General features: G+C 38.5%; 1 long non-coding RNA gene across 1 annotated transcript; it reads right to left on the reverse strand.

Moving 5' to 3' along the window:
* Positions 1-5,361: 5,361 nt before the first annotated feature.
* On the reverse strand, positions 5,362-16,441 carry LOC309485918. The gene is made up of 3 exons (XR_014201336.1): positions 16,041-16,441; positions 12,484-12,632; positions 5,362-7,485 (listed from the first exon to the last, which is right to left on the reverse strand). It is a non-coding gene; the product is annotated as an uncharacterized lncRNA (long non-coding RNA).
* Positions 16,442-18,347: the final 1,906 nt, after the last annotated feature.

Genomic DNA, 18,347 nt, shown 5'->3' on the forward strand with positions numbered 1-18,347 from the left:
AGAGATGTCTTATCGATCACAAGTTCAGTATGGCGTACCACAAGGCTCAGTACTAGGACCACTGCTGTTCACTCTGTACATGCTACCATTGGGAGATATCATTAGGAAGCATGGAATTAGCTTTCACTGTTATGCCGATGATACTCAGCTCTATATTTCTTCACAACCTAACGAAAACTACCAATTCACAAAATTAACGGAATGCATAGCTGATATAAAAAATTGGATGACTAGTAATTTCCTTCTACTAAATTCTGAAAAAAACTGAGATTATAATTATTGGACAAAAAACATCCTCACGTAATAACCTAGAATACTGTCTAACACTTGATGGCTGCTCTGTTAAGTCTTCGTCGTCAGTTAGGAACCTGGGTGTGCTCTTTGATACCAATCTTTCATTTGAAAGTCACGTGTCTAGTATCTGTAAAACCGCATTTTTACATTTAAAAAATATATCTAAATTACGCCATATGCTCTCATTGACAAATGCAGAACAATTAGTTCATGCGTTCATGACCTCAAGGCTAGATTATTGTAATGCTCTACTGGGTGGTTGCCCTGCACGCTTAATAAACAAACTACAGCTGGTCCAAAACGCAGCAGCTCGAATTCTTACCAGAACCAGGAAGTATGACCATATCAGCCCAGCTCTGTCAACACTGCATTGGCTCCCTATTAAACATCGTATACATTTTTAAATATTGCTGATTACTTACATAGCACTAACTGGTTTAGCTCCGCAGTAATTGAGCGGGCTCTTAACGCATTATAGTCCTTCATGTCTATTGCGATCTCAAAATTCCGGCCAGTTGATAATACCTAGAATATCAAAATCAACTGCTGCCGGTAGATCCTTCTCCTATTTAGCACCAAAACTTTGGAACAGTCTTCCTACCATTGTCCGGGAAGCAGACACACTCTGTCAGTTCAAAGCTAGACTAAAAACACATCTCTTTGACCTAGCATAACACATTATAGACTTCTATAATTCAATGTTAGGCTGCATAGATCAGGTCAGCCGGAACCGGGAACACTTCCCATAAATCCTGATGTACTCGTTACATCATAAGAAGAATGGCATCTACGCTAATTTTAGTGTTTTTGTTTATCCCGAGGTTTTCTCACAGCCTGCCGTATCCAGATCTGATGAAGGACCTGCGCCTGGACCCGATGTCATAGCGGGGTGCTAAAGTGCCAACTAGTTTCTCCTTATGGAGGATCCCTTTACCACTCTACAGATAAAGCGTTGTCGGTAAAATTCGGTTCGCGTATCTACCCCGAAGTGATACAATTCTGTATCAAAATGTTAAGGCCAGACAAGTAGTTTTTTAAGGCTTGGTTTGTAGGGAATTACAAACCTGCACACATATATTCAAACGCGCATACCAATAGACTGAACTCGTAATATGCATGTGCACGCCATCAGCGTTCTCACAGGTCTCGCGTTTAAAGTCTGTGTAGAGTTTCCTGTTAAAACGGTGTTGTGTTAGCGGCCCCTAAGTTAATAACTAATGATCGTTGCAACCAAAGTGAATCAATCAAATTAACTTTAGCTGGAAAATAACTTTATTCAAGAACTGCTATAAAGCCAAAACAATCTCTGTTACTTTAAACTATCCTTGTATCTCTGTAAAGCCGCTTTGGAACAATCTACATTGTTAAAAGCGCTATATAAATGAAGATGACTTGACTTGACTATAAAAATACAGAAAGCAGCCTTCCGGTGTGATTTGCATTTGCCGATTTGTTTAATTTTCTCAATGGCCGTCAATTCTAAGCACAAGAAAAACTAAAATGGGGTTAAAGACAGAAAATGCTTTTTCCACAATAAGAAAACTTTATTTCATTTAATGTGAAAATTTAATTATATCTCAGTATGGGGGTCTTCACAATTGTTATCCAAGAAGCCTGAGCTTTGACAATTCCTTTGAAAATATTTTATAAGTCTAACTATCGAGATTTTAAATAACTAGAGATGGAACTTTTTGAACACCACGTACAAACCACTGAAATCGGTTGATAAATGTAAACGTTTTGTTTTAGTTTTTTTTATCCAGAAAAACCGCAGCTCACCCGTTTACTTGCATTTGTTTACAGCGCAGTCTTGCCTCAGCAATATGGCGGACACGTTGACGTATCGCAGCAACGTTCCAAAGCGACCAATAGGGCGTCTATGTATTTATTATGTCTATGGTTAGAATCACTTTCAGAACGATTTTATCCAGCCGATGAAAGATAAAAACATTGACAGGCAATTAGAATCCATCCTACTGTAACGAGCTTGAGCATTTCAAAGTGACAGACAAGCATGCGCATAGAATAAACAAAACATAGTTTTCTTTAGTTATAACGGGCCTTCACTCAGGGCTGGATTTATGCTAATAGAGCAGACATCACCAGTCGTGGGCGGTGCTTGCCCTAATGTGACATCACATTAGACGGAACAGCTCGTTTTGAGACACTGGCTGTGTTCGAAATCGCCCCTATACCCTCATTCACTATTCCCTACATTACTCTTTTAAAGAATTATAAAAAAAAAATATAGGAGTGGGTGGATTTTTGTCTACACACGGCGGGCACACATTTATGTTCAAACAACATGTAAAAGTGAATTTTCCATAATAGGTCCCCTTTAAGTTAATTGTCACTTTCATTCTGTGTTTCTGCATGTTGATATCACATAGGACTGACAAATATTAGCAATATCCGTCTTTAAAAAGTTTCCTAAAGTTTTGCAGCAAAAGCACAGAATACAGACATAAACGTGTCTGTAGCCTATAAAAACCACATGATTTAGCTTAAAGGGTGAAATTGGCTTTATCTGTTGTTCACAATAATTATGTTTTTAATCACCACTACATGTGAGATGCTGATAATAGGTTGGACAGAATTGTTATATTAACTACAGAAGTGCTAGTGCATTACATCATTAACCAGATGAACAAACTATCAATATCAAATTTAAGCTCACTCATACTGCCAGGTGTGTCTAGAGCGTGTGTGTGTGTGTGTGTGTGTGTGTGTGTGTGTGTGTGTGTGTGTGTGTTAGCTTTTTGGAATCAGAACTAGCCTTGGCAGATTTACGAATGAATCACTCTTTTGATATAATTGGTCAAACAGGTTTGCAAAAAGGCCTGCAATTGTTCACAATTGAGTTTGATTTATCTGGACAGTAGAATTGTTTGCTGTGATTCTCACACCAAAACAGCATAATTAATAAGACAGAAAATGAAAAGAGTGCTGGATGATGTGGATATTTGCCTATAATCTATTGTAGGAAACAAAACTTGTGAATAATTCTATCATTTGTGTGAAACGCTAAACATGATTTCATCAAGTACTACATGTTCCTGGATCAACATCTTTGTTGATCCTGGAACAACATTCCAATCAACCAATCAGATTTGAGGGACAAATTTACAGTTACAACCAGGGTTAAGTGCTTATACACCATTTTTATTCACCTATCATTTCCCTCTGATTTTAGGGATAACTTATGGGTTTAGGTTTAGGGGTAGGGATATGGTTAGGACTAAATATTTAGACAGGAATGCTGTTCCAGGATCAACAAAATATGTTGACAGACAAGTCATATAAAACAGCTCTCTATTAAAAATTAATGGGATCATGTCACTGGAGATGTGAGCAGGGCTTGAGGCAGCAGCATCGATCTGTAACGCAGCATTAAATGGCTTCAAAAAGACATCTAATGTATGAATTTCGTAATAACTTTGTTTTATGAAAAATTCTAGAAAACCAAAATAAAAAGTTTTTTGCTAAATAACAAAACTAAAAAAAAGGGACATATCTTTATCACCTCGCTTGTCCAATCAAATTAAAGAACAGTAACTATCTGTTGTAATATAGCAAACCTGGTTCAAACTATAATTGATATCCACGCACACAGGGAATACATAGTGTTAACACTATATTTTATTCCTTGTGTGCGTGGATATCCATTATAGTTTGAACCAGGTTTGCTATACTGTTAGCTCTTTTTAAAATTCTTTGCTTAGCTCCGTTTAGTGACTGTTATGGAACAGAGACTCAAGACAAAATGATACTGGTAAGAGACAGATTTATTGAAACAAGTAGCGGTGAGCACCAGTGGGTGATAATGATGGTGAGATATACTGACAGTCTGTGGTTCTTTTGCAGATGATGAAGGAGGTAGATGCTGTGGTGAAAGATCGCTGGAGTACACACAAGGGAACGGAGAGAGGTAAGTAGTAATGACAGGAACCAGGAAGATGATGGAGACTTCGGAGAAACTGGACAGTAGACGGTCACACTAAACATCAACCGTAGACAGGTAAGAGTAACAGGAAAGTGAGTCCTTACTTAAACGGGACCAGACAATGTGTTGAGTGCTTTTGTGCTGACTGTGCTGATGATCAGATGACGTGCAGGTGCGGGTGATTAGTAGCCTACTCAGGTGACAGCGATCTCTGTGATTGTGTGGTGGTGGAGCCCATAGATATCATATAATAAAGGCTAGACGTCTCGTCCGCGCTGCTGGCCAATGGAGGTCGACGTTCGCACACGGCGGCCATCTTGCCACAGGGAGCTCGCTCACTCGTAACATTGTGTTTTAATGGTGCATGTACTTTTAAATAACCATAACTTGCTAAATTTTCTACCGATTTTCAAACGGTTTGGTTTGTTATAAACGTCAGAGATGTAGTTATGACACTGCATACATATGAATAATTAAGAAAATCTGCAATTTCAACATGTTCCAGCGTTCAGAATTATAGCCACGTTAATAACGTTTGTAAGAAACCAAACCGTTTGTAAATCCGTCAAGATTTCAGCGAGATAAGAGGATTTGTGTTCGTGCTGATCACTCATCTTACTTCAGATACCACAGAGCTCGCCAGAAAGCTTCCCTGTGACAAGATGGCCGCCGGTGATGCCGTTCGAGACTCCGCCTTAAGACATCTAGCCTTATATGGATATCTATGGTGGAGCCTGGCTGACAGTGACACTAGCTGTGTCCTAATTCAGGGGCTGCATCCTCCGAAGGCTGCATATGAAGGCCGCATATGAAGGCCGATTGTGTCACAGCGGCGCGACGAAGGCTGCCCCAAGTTGAAGGACCGAGAGGATGAGCTGATCAATATATTTAAGGAGGACATGAAGTTTCAGAGAGACAGCAGGGAGAGAATGGACAGATTGTTTTCTCTTCTTGACAGATTTGTTATGTGAATTAAAATGTATAAATTAAACAATACATAATTTTTTTTTTCAAGTTATAGTTTGTAAATGAAACAAAACATTATTTATGTGCATTGTTTATTTTTGTAATACAAGTTATAACTTGTAAATGTAATAAATAAATTATTCTGTACATTTATTTTTGTCATGTCAATTAATTTGTACATTTGATACATTGTTCTATACATTTTTACTTACAGTACTTTTTACAAGATAAGTTACAGTTAAATGAACAGTATACATAAAACAGATTGGAAGATTTTTTTTTTTTTCTGTGGACTGTTATTGAGCTGAGCAGGAGATCCTGGATATAGAGACCCCGGTAAAGCCTCTGCCAGCGGGACATCGTCTGGGATGAGTGCATATTTCCACTGTCTACTAACAGGTTTGTAGGGCTGACTCAGGCGACGGCTGCCATGTCACTAAGATGTTCTCAGAAAGAGGAAATAAAATAAATTAACTCACATACTCAAAAATCAAACCATAAAATATTTTAACATGCAAAACCGTTCTATGAGCTAAACTCTGCAGGACAGCAGCCCTCCAGGACCAAACGTTGCCTATCCCTGATCATAGACATATTTTTAGTGTTTCTATTATATGCTGTTCATATTTTTTTAAACAATATCTAATATCAAAATCTAACATCCATGTGTAAAACGTGAGTTGAATAACAATCTAAAGTACTTCAAATTTATATTTTAATCCAGAGTAAATTTATGTCGTTACATTCCACCACTGGTTATTTGGAAAATGAAACTAACAAAATGTATTGTCACATTTACAAATTATTGCTAGCTGTGTCCCGGGAGTTGTTCAATGGGACGGTCTGGTTTTGTCGCCTAGCAAGTGACAGCAGTTGTGACAAGCGGCAGTAACATTTGTACTGGATTTTATATATAAAACTTTAGATAAGCCTACATTTCTACATTTCTTTTGGCGATTTTGCTGCATCCACTCACAAAAATACATTTTTGATATATTTACGGGAAATTTACAAAATACATGGATCATGATCTTTACTTAATATCCTAATGATGTTTGGCATAAAAGAAAAATCGATCATTTTGACCCATACAATGTATTGTTGGCTATTGCCACAAATATACCCGTGCGCCTTATGACTGGTTTTGTGATCCAGGGTCACATATGTATATATATAAATATAGTTATAACTGCCTAAAAACAAAACAGGGTTGAAAACCTATCTAAAAATGTTCACCATGGTCAATTTATGTACATAATAAAGTCTAAATAGTATAAACAAGCCTTTGTAAAATCACATACTGGTAACATATGTCAACATTTGAACCTTTATTGTATTATATATATCCACAAGACTGAAAATGCATATGAAGTGTGCCATTTGGGACAGGGCCTCGGTGCATCCTTCGAAGGCCGCGTCGGCCGCGCACTTCCAAGGACGTGGCCTTCAAAGGACGTCGCCCCTGAACTGGGACACAGCTCTTTTGTGAGATTTAATCTATTTACTCAGAAGCTGAGGCAATGATTTCCCGAGTTCGATAAACGTGGATACTCTCAGCAGCGAGCATGATTTATCAGAGGCTGCATCTGCTATCTGACAGCAATGACAGATAACCCTACGGACAACTGTTTACATCTGTAGCGAGAAAGGGATCATTGGAGATTTTGTTGCTTGCACAGAATCAGTAGAGCAAAGATTGTTATCACTCTGAGTGATATCAACAGTGCAATTACAAAAAAAAGAAAGAAAGAAAATGACAGTGTCGCTCTCAATAGGGAAAAAAATGTCTGGAACGGCTTTAGCAAGCACTGGTAAGATTCATTTGAACACTGGGAAGGACACAATTACATCTGTCACTCAAACAAACCCCAATTAATAAAAAACATTTCTGCACCTTTATGTTACACTTTCTTGAAGAATGAGATCCACCCTAACTATAGAGAGTGTGTTTGGGCTGTAGAGGACCATTTCAAAAAGGATATATGTCACTTACTTACTGTATATCTGTTTCCATGATAATATCTGAACCGAGTTTCACCTTTTCTTAGCTGCACCCAGCCAGATTCATCTGTCAACTTCTCTACAAGTTTTATTTCCATATTTTCATTAGCTTGTTACAGTTGTCCCAGCCACTGAATGATTGTAGTGCTCCGTCTGGGGAGGATGGAGAGTTTATGCTGAGGCGATCACTCATCTTGGGCACAGAGTCCTGAAACACTCACTTTTTGGGTTAATTCCTTTATGTCCAACACATCACATCTGTCAAAGGCTTCCGAAATGATCTGAGTACGAAAGTAGCAAAAAATATTACCATCTTCCCAAATTTTAGATATGAGAGCTGTGTAATTAACTGTGAAAGTTAAGCCCATCTCTGTATAATTATGTTCTTTGACTCATCATATGCTCAGGGCCACAAAGGCAAGCTTGTCTTATCTTTCTCCCACAGTTCTAAATACCAAAAAAAAAAAAAAAAATCCTTCTGAATTCCAATGAATACAAATAACAGGTCACAATGTGATGTGGTTCACCATTTTGCTGAAGTTTTCAAGAGTCTGTCAGATTATAAAAGGGAGAGGGGAAAAAAAAACAATTGACTTTGCTTTGCCTTACCTGTCAAAACAAGAGAAAGAATGAGAGGTTTTCTTCCTTCCTCTATCTCCTTCCTAGCTTGCTGACAGCTCTATAAATCATTATGAAATAATTGTGTGTTTTTAATTAAATGTGTGGTGGTTGCTATCAGTATGCTGGGCTTTGGCGCAGACGTTTTGTCTGCTTTTAAGGATGTGAGTGTAAGACTCATCTGTGCTCCGGTGCACAGGGTGGGGGCAATAACTCAGGCCTGGGGGGACAGCAATAGGCAGACTGGTGTAAATACTGGCCCCTGGCTCGAGGAGAAGGACCTTGGTGATGGCAGTGCCGTAATTGAATGCTCTGTGTATTGTGTTATTACAGTCTGCAGTGTCATATTTCATGCATGGCTGTGGCAGAGTGCACTGGAGTGGGGTTGACGTCCTTATCGGGGGAGAGCCGTCTCGATGGAAGTGGGGAAGCATCAGCTGATATATTTCAGCTAATGTTAAGGAACATGGTCATCTATCAGGGAATTCTTTCCAGGTATTGTATTGATGATGAACCTACTTTGCTTTTTTTTTAAAGTGAGTAGATGAATTGTGAGACACACATGATCGTACATGATAAGTGAACTTTAGGATGACAAACATACATGTACTAGAATAGAGCACTGTGGGTTTTCCATTACTGACAGATTTCAGTGGTTCAGTTTCGAGCAGAAAAGACAGGTCAAGGACTGTTTTCTCTCTTTTTTGTCTATTCTTACAGGCAGGTTATTCCATCAAGTGTTACCTTGAAAGTGCTGGGTCCCTTTTGTCCCTTTTGTGTATGTGATAAAATACAAAGGAGAGAATCCAGGTTTTTTTTTTTTTTTTTTTTTTTTTCAGTGGGTCTGGGACTAATTAGGAAGCGTTAGTGTTCAGGAAGCTGTCATTGACTAAGCTGTCATTGACTATATTTTAAATAATCCAGCCGCGTTGAACCCTGTGGTTTCCCCGTGATAATTCATTTCTTAAAATTAAAAGCATGGAGGTTTTCTAAAAAATATTTAAGTGACCACTTGCTCCAAAAAATGTTACTCCAAAATGTATGTGAAAAATATTTGTCTGATTTTATTGGTGATTTGACACGATGAAACAAGCTTTGCCAACAGATTGAAGTCTTACCAAGTAAATAAAAGCTATACTGCATGCCTGTTGCCTAGATAGAAAATAGCTGCCTGGGGGCATTGCCAAGATGGCTGCCAATTGAAGAAACTTAAAGGACTGCATTGTGAGTGGACTGAAATGAATGATTCATTTGTGTGATTTAAAGTGACAGTTTACCAAAAAAGTATGTAATTTACTCAACATTAAATGTTCCAAGTTGTGCTGTTATTTATTGATTCATTATTCAGTGGAACACAAAAGGGAATCTTTTGGAATCTTGACACACTTTTCTAGTTCATAGTCATCACATCTGTCATTTTGAGCAAACTATTTATTTAAAATGCAGTGCAGGATTGAATATATATAATTATTAGAATATGCCATTCAAAAGTTTGGGATTGGTAAGATTTTTTTATGTTTTTGAAAGAAGTCTCTTATGCTTACCCAAGCTGCATTTATTTAAAGGGGTCATGACATGGTTTTTGTTTTTGTTTTATTATGTTCCCTTAGGTGCAATTATAGTATTACTATAGTTTTTTGGACAAAAAACTTTTACATTTGAGTGATTTATGACCTTTTCCCAACCTGTTTCTCATCCTCTGATTCAAACAGTCTGTTTTGGGGGTGTTTCCCCTTTAATAGTTCAGTTTTAACGCCCACTGTTATTATTGGCTAAGATCATTGGCTAAAAGTAGTTTTAAGCTGAAATACATTACTTACAGTTTGCGGCGTCGTTGTTGGGCCCAGAATAGTCGGCACGGCCTGATCTTTAAGCAAAAGTTTTCTGGCAAAGCCAGCATCATACTGCGATTTGTTCTTAAAACAGTCATCCTTGAAATGTAGAGAACACACGCTTAAATTAACACTGCCATGACTGGGACGTCCACAAAAAATAAACTGCATCCATTTCCCCCCCCCATCTGGATCGTTCGGCAGCGTATTCAAACATTTTGTTTGTCCACAGCCAGGCACAGGACATCTGCATGGCATCGCAATCTTCTTGTAAACAGACCCACTCGCTGCCAAGGGGGTAATCCAGCACCCGTCCCTGAGGGCCGCCATTGGTTAGCAAGCCATCACCCGCTGTTAAGCATTCCATTGACTCCCATTCATTTTGGCGTCACTTTGACAGCGAATAACTTTACATCTGAGGTGCTTAAAGACTCTATTTATCCATTGCTTATTTCTAAAGAAACACGACAATGTATAAAAGGCTCCATTACCTTGTGTCTTACGTTATGGCCCCGTAGAAGCAGTTTTTGTAAAAATAGGCTAACGATTGCGTCATAACCACGCGACTCTCTGTCGCACAGTAGAGAAATTACCGTATGGACAGGAGGAGAAGCTCGCGGCCAATCGGAGGGACGTGGAGGCATAAAGTCAAGGGAGAAGCCCATAGAGAGTCATAAAGTTGCTCCTGCTCCTTGCTCATGGAGCTACTCACCCTCTCCGTCTCTGCAAGATTCAGAAGGGAATGATTCAGATTACTCTTGGCACAGCTACTACATCTACGTCATCAAGCTCAGTTTGAGGCTGCGCAGTACGCTCAGCCATCAGGAAGTGAGTGCTTCTAATTGACTTCACTTTTCTCTGTTGAAGTCTAAGGGGTCGCTGTCCATTTCTTATACTGTCTATGCTCACTGCACGTCGACTGAACACCTGTGGGCGTGACAACAACGTGATGATGCGAAATGAGGTGTAGTTGTCTTGCGCTGGAGGCGGTCATATGCAAACGACTGGTATGTCACTTCGTACCATGACGTCACTTCTTACCATGGATCCCAACGAGCTGTAATTAGAGCTTGATTAAAAAAAAATGCTTTGTTTATATTGGGGAGGACGTCTTAAGCTATGAAACTTGCAGGAAGTTTTAATGGTACAAAGACCTCTTATATACCAAAAGATCAATGCAAATTTGGTTTCTCATGGCAAATTTGGTTTCCCCTTTAATAAAAAATACAGTAAAAAACAGTAATACTGTGAAATATTATTACAATTTAAAATATTCCTTTTTTTTCCCAGAAAGTTTTCTGTTTGAAAATATTTTAAAATGTAATTTATTTATGTGTCTGCAAAGCTGAATTTTCAGTATCATTACTCCAGTCTTCAGTGTCATGTGATCCTATTCTAATATGTTGATTTGCTGCTCAAGAAACATTTATGATTATTATCAATATCAATGTTGAAAACAGTTGTGTAAAAAAAAAAGAAGAAGAAGCTTTTGAAACACTATACCAGGGATAGGCAACTCCGGTCCTGGAGGGCACTGTCCTGCAGAGTTTAGCTCCAACCCTAATTAAACACACATGAACAAGGCAATCAATGTTTTCAGGATTACTAGAAAGATACAGGCAGGTGAGTTTTTATCAGGGCTGACACTAATCTCTGCAGGACAGTGACCCTCCAGGACCGAAGTTGCCTATCCCTGCACTATACCGTTCAACAATCATTTTTTTTTAAGAAATTAAAGTCCCCCTGTAGTCAATAATTTGTATCCCTTAGATCTCATCTTTGATCACAAAAATGTCACGTTAAAATGCTTTTTTTCCCCTGTGAAAATAATTTCTTCATGCCTTAAAATAGCTTAAAAATCCATGAATATGTAAATTAGTGATAAGAAAATTCACAAAGGTCTTACTTTTATTAAGCAAAATTCTGTCAAAAGTGACAGTAAAGACATTTATAATGTTACAAAAGATTTCTATTTCAGAAAAATGCTGTTCTTCTGAACTTACTATTTCGTTACTCGAAATCTGCATCTCAGACTGCGCACGACTAGTGAATTGAGTTCTCCTTCGCATCTTCTTGCACTTGAATAGACATATTCAAACACAATTATATCAAAATGCTTGTCTTGGCAAGTATCCTTGTAAACATATATACATATATACTATATATATATATGAACATATTTTGGATCCTCAGTGACAGTGGCCTAATATTCCTGCTGCTGTCTATGTATTTAATGGTAATCAAACAATAAAAGACAAAGAACAATCACTCATTGCTCTTCAGTGAATAACTTTTGTAAGTTTAATAAGGATTAATCTATGTTTCATGGCTGGTAAAAAAAATATATTTTTAAGTCACCGGACATTGGCGGGAGTGGCAAAAAGTTTTATGCCCTGGATATATCTCTTGCGTTAGCCATGAGAAATGTCTTGCTCTTAGGAACGTAATATCCAGCCAGTTATATTCCGCTAAATGTGTTGCTTTTGAAGATAACCCTTATGATAGGATGGCTTTACCTTGGATAGTAAAAAGCAAAATGCAATTTAAAACTTCAAGCTAAACACGTAAGCTTGAAGAAGCCACATCCTATGACCTTGAGTATTGTGAATACTTAAACAGTGAGATTTTCCACCCGGAACCACCGTTACCAATCTCATTTCAAGACGGGCTGTACCATGCCAATGGCCTTGCAATCATAAACACGGCTGGATGTCGATGACATTGCCTGTCTTCCATATGATGTCCCATCTCCAAAAGCTGCTTAAGATAGACCTATTACACCACCAAAGAAAATAAAAGAATACAGTTCATGTTCACAAGATGGCATACCGGCAGGGGCTCTGTACAGTTCCGCTGTTGTCCTTTGATGAGATGGCCCTATCACTGCAGTTGGACAATTTCCAACCAGAGGACTGAATGGCAAGCTTTCCCATCAAATCACACGCTTCCAGTATTGAGGAGTGTTGATGATGCACTAGCTGGGAAGCAACAAGAGAGTGTTTACATTGCGATTGGTTCCACATCCCAGATGGTTTCATAATTATCAGAAAGAACATGTTTCAAGCCTTATGGAATTTAATCATCTTACACAATGCAATTAGTCTAGCGGGTCGTGTTTGTTATTTTCAGTAGTTTTTTAATGCTATGTTACTGGTGCCACTGCTGCGTAGAACACTAATCATGAACGCATATCTCGTGATCTCGGCAGCGTGGAAATAGACACAAAGAGCTGGCTTCTTTTCTCTGCGGGGCAAAGAAAAAGCTTATCACTCAGACGGAAGCATGAAAGGGATGGCTAAACCAGGACACCAAGTACAACACATCATCTTCTTCTTATTGCTTGTCATTTCTTCCATCCTTCTCTTTTCATCTTTATTATTAGCACTCCTTCCAATTTGAAGTAGTTCTCTTTTTATCCTCTCATCCCTCCTGCTGTACCTGACAGGTAAATTGGGGGAAGTTTGCCTGAGGCTCGACCAAAGCTTATAGAAAACATGTGTAGGTGTTCTGGTGACGATAGCATGCTTTATTAAAGCCATGGCAGTGATGCCATCAGCATATAACTGATTCTGCACACTGATTAAAAGAGATACAGCGTAAGGATATTTTCATGTTAATAGTTAAAAAACGAATCTGTATGAAATTTTACAAGAACCTGCTTCCTCAGTGCCCAATGAGCTAAATTAAATCTAAATTGTTTTTATCAATTTTTTGGAATGGTATATAACGAGAGTTTAATTTGTTATAATTTGAGTTTTGTCAGTTTTACTATTTTTACAGCATTTATTATTATAAGTCAATGTTATTTCCTACCTATAGTAATGCATATTGATTGCATGATAATTAATGCATTATGAATGAACATGAATAAACAATGGACAATGGTGTATTAAATTGCCATTATGGAATAAATATTATGCTGTCTTATAACCAGTGCATTACCAAAATATGTGCAAAGTGTTACCAAAAATTACTGCTCTCAGCAACTTTTTTGTGCTATTTTTATGCTATATATCAGGTCACCGTAATTTACCCTTAGCCACCAAGGAGAAAACTTTATTACATTTTTTTTGGTCTTTGTGAGTGGATTGTATTTTCTAACAGACCAAATAAAAATGGCAAAACATTGAGGGAGAGAGTTCCATTGATTTCTAAATCTTCATTCAGGTGTTTCACAGGTCAGAAAGTGACCTCTTCTATTTCCGCTGGCGATGGCACAGCTGAGCCTCTGGGCTGTCTGTCTACCCGAGCACTGACCCTAGAGAAGACTGCAGAGCCCTGACATTTCTCTGGATGGAATATGAATGGCAGGGTGCCAGGAAACTGTTCTAGATTATAATACCTGCACATGTGTGGATTGACAATGAAGCCTTTTGACTGAGACTTTCAAATCAATGTATCCATGGATGTATACCTCAATATGTTAAAGGAATACACACAAAAATTAAAGTTATGTTATCATCATATACCTAAAGAAGAAACTAAGTTGCAGGCTATTGGTTTGGAGCAACATGAGGGTGAGTTATTGATGATGTAATTTTTTTTGTGTGAACTATTCCTTTCAGAGAAAATTCAACATTTGGAATCTAAGAGTTGCTCCAGTAAGATATTCTACTTGAATTTTCTCTGCACTCGCCTAGTACTTATAATAGTTGGGAATTTTGCCAGTTCTGTCAAATAACTGCTTCCCCACTCATGTTATCTGTTGAGTCCACACAATGATATGCATGACTGTGTGCTACATTTGAATAAATGCTCTCACATTCTGTAGCGCAGGGGCCAGCCAGTCAAACAGATGAGAGAGACTGTTCTCATGCATTGAGTGTACCTGGCAGACTGGCATGTGGGACACCTCTACCATCGCGGGTGATTGACTGAGGAACTACATTGACATTTTGAAAGGAGCTTGACGGATGAGAGGCCCAGACGGTCTTCACCTACCATCACAAAATAAATTGGGCTTCCTATCAGCTGTAACCTTTAAAGTGTGTATTTACCTGTGTTTGTGTGTGTTTCCTTGAAAACATCAAAAAAACTAAAAAAACATCCAAGTCGTGTTAAACGACAGAATCACAAGAAATGTGTGCAGGTCTCATATGCAAAACACAAACATAGTGTATTCGTAGGCAGAATTTTTAGGCATAATAGGCGCACTCCTTTTTTTTTCAAATAGTATCTAACTTAATTATGCTGACTCCTAAGATAGCAAACTGCTGTTGGCCAGATTCCAGGGAAACATCACATGTATCCTTAAAAGAGAAGTCAATGACAGAATGCATTGCGACAAGACAATAAATCAAATATGGCCACATGTTCATTATAAATACGTGAGAAACACTTTTGGGATTTTATGCACTGAATAGAGTCTCTGAATTCCAATGATATAATTCTACTTGTCTATAATTGTCTACTTCAAACCGTTGTCTAGATATTATTTTAATTGTGGCAATAAAAAGAAAATGGACTTTAATGATTTCAAACCATTTTAGTCAGTTTTCAATAACTAAAGTGTTTTTTTAAATATTTTTTTTAGATAGGACAACACAGAGAAATGACAGGAAGCAAAGTGGGGGAGAGAGAGGAACAAGATGAGTAAAGGTCTGCGAGCCAGGACTCGGGTCACTCGAAGCGCATCCACGATACATGTTGGAGCGTTGCCCACGAGTATATATTGCACTATGCATTAACAGTATTCACTGTCAATATTCACAATTTTAGTGATATGCTCTTCTCTAAAATTATTTGTCTTAGCTACCCAACAAGCTATGGACATTGAATTACTTTCATGGGGTAAGTTCAAACATAAACTCAGGGGACATGAGCAACATGCAAAAGCAGTTGCTTTGTTGACATATTTTCGAGGTTGAAACACTGATTTAGCAATTGCATGAGAGATGATTGGTCCTATTATATTTTTCAACATAGCCCCTGATGTTCATTCGCAATTTTTTCTAGCAAAAACTAGTAATGAAGAGGAAGAGACGATCATTTCTTACGTGCAACATGATAACGTTTGAATCAGTGATGTAATTTTGATGTTTTACCTCTTAATTATGACCTAGTATCTCATAATTACAACTTTTTATGTCATAATTTTTATTCTCCAAAGCATGATTTATTTATTTTTCTTATGTGGCAAAAGTGATAATGTGTTCTCAAGCCAACAGTACACTTTGACAGAAGTTCTCGAGTCAAGAGTCGGTTCCAAAAAAAATGGTTGTTACACTTCTTGAGTTATCAGTAGGCTACACTAAACTGAGAACATGACACAGAGATATCCACATTGCCAAAAAACATTCAGTCAAGACATGCAGCCTAAATCAATTTAGAATTTAAAACATTTCAAAATAGGTTATATCAGATCATGGAACCTGTTTTTGTCTCACCTTTGCAGGCCGGAGACCCAGGGTGGTGTATCTGTTATGTCTCACCCGATGGGAGACTTTGTTGATTTGTTTCTGTCTATCCCCTTGCAGAACAGACTAAGAACGGTATATCTGTTATTTCTCACCCGATGGGAGACTCAGAACTTTGTTGATCTATTTCTGTGTAGGAACTGAGAGGGAATCAGACCAAAAAAACTCCCTCAAAACTGTGGAGAAAAAAAAGTCAAATTCCGAGTCAACATAATTGGGCGCCATCCAGTCTGAGCTAACTAATAAACTCCACAGCTTTAAAACAATGGATGCTTGTAAGTTACGGTCCTAGAGAATGAACACTTAAGATGTCAAGTTTAACAAACAGATGGCACAGCTTGAGTCCCACAAGGAAAACGCCAAGGATTGTTTGACCCCCAAGACAGAGACCTAAAACAGAACTTCTTCCCTTTTTAAATATACACAGGATTGAAAGAAAAAGTTAAGAGCCCATGTGACTAGTCAGATAACATGTAATTTATGTGGGAGGAGGGGAAATAGTCACACACTGAGCTAAGAAAAGGTCTAATTGGTCAGAACTCCTCCAAAGGACTGGAACAACGTTTTGAGTTAAAAAGTTTGGAAGATGAAAAGGGGTCGAGTTCGAGCAGCTTCATTGAAGCCATCTAACTACTCGTCTTATTTACTTTTCTTTCTTCTACTTAAGTTTCTTTTCTTGTCCGTTGAGAGTCTTGTTTTCTGAGTTAAGTTTGGCTGCAAAGCCCACCTCAAACTTCAACTTCAAACAGAGACTCCTCTTCTATATTAATTTGCAACACACAAGAACGTGATTGGCCTCGCAAGACATCACTCCAGACATGATGAGACCACCAGCCAATAAAAAAAACCTGGGAAACCCCCTCTCCACACCAGCAAGGACCACAGAAGGGAATCCTCATCAAAGACATATTAATGATTGATGGTTCGTTCAGCTCGGGTCTTACAAAGTTTTATTGCTAGAAACTTGGCAATAATTTATTGCTAGACATCTGTCTCACCTTCACAGGCCCGAGACTCAGAACGTGTATCTGATGCTGTCTTCCCAGTAATGGACTACAGACTCAGAACAAAGAGTGTCTGTTGAAAGGGTACCTTGAGGAAGAGATTGCAATTTGGTGTTTCTCCATTCCAGTGCTGTGATTGGCTGCTGGCATTAGAGATAGTGTGGTGCATCCTGCATTCCCCTGTGGAACTAATTTGCATAAAGCACACAGTTAGAAGTCTTTAAAGTGTCTTTAAAGTTTTACCAATGCATTGCCAAGCGGCAACCTCCCTGTCTCTCTCTTGAAACCAGCACTGAAGTGAATTAAACGGCAATTCATCAACTGGCCGCTTGAGGCTCGCTGCAAAAGTGAGTCAAATCTGCATCTCCCCCATGTTAAAATGCCCAACTTTACAGCAGAAAAAAACATGTTTACAGCCTGGAGCAAAAAGTGGCTTTGGTCTATACAGCTAATTTCTCCCTTCATGACAACTGTGAGGGGGGTGAATTTTTTTATAACTCATCCGTTTCAATTATATTAAGCCTTAAATTTGTCCACTTTTGAGTGACAGGTGGATTCCCGCTGCTGTGGTCATTAGTCATCATTAGCCGTTTGTCTGCTGTCTGTTAGCCGTCACATTACCTCAGCTCATTGTCTGACTGTAAAAAGCGCTGCCAAGATGGCGACGGTCGGCTACGCCCACTTTAGGCTTCAAAAACGGTCTTCAGAAACCTACGGGTGACGTCACGGACACTACGTCCATATTTTTTTACAGTCTATGTGCATTGCTCACTTTCCAAACCACCACCAGAATACCTTTGGCAATCTTCTAAACAAACAAGATGGAAAAAGATTGAACTGTCATGGATTTATTCATTTGTACATTAACAGCGGTATTTGTGTAAGATGTTGCACTACTAGTTTTCACTGAGAATACTTATTTCTCCGAATAAGTAGGAAATTGATGTGTGTAGTTTACATCAGTTTTAAGGTTTCCAAACATAGCTGAATGGATTTGAATGGATCATCTCTATTTTTCACCCACTGCTGCTGCATTTTTATGGCGGTTGGCTCAAACCTTAGAGATTAAGTCTTGGAAACTGCCTGTGAACCAATGAGAAGTCTTGTCCTGTCTGCCAATTGTCCTTGCATCCTTATCTGATGGTGTTGGTTATCTGATGATTTGTTTGTGCTAGTCCACCAAGATCCAATCAAAATATTGCAAACCTTTCTCCACTGTTGCAGTAAGAGAGGGGCCCGGCCATAAACTGGGCCCTTGTATGTGCTGTTCACC

Source organism: Leuciscus leuciscus (genome assembly GCF_965113295.1).
Source record: "Leuciscus leuciscus genome assembly, chromosome: 21".
NCBI classification, from domain to species: domain Eukaryota; kingdom Metazoa; phylum Chordata; class Actinopteri; order Cypriniformes; family Leuciscidae; genus Leuciscus; species Leuciscus leuciscus.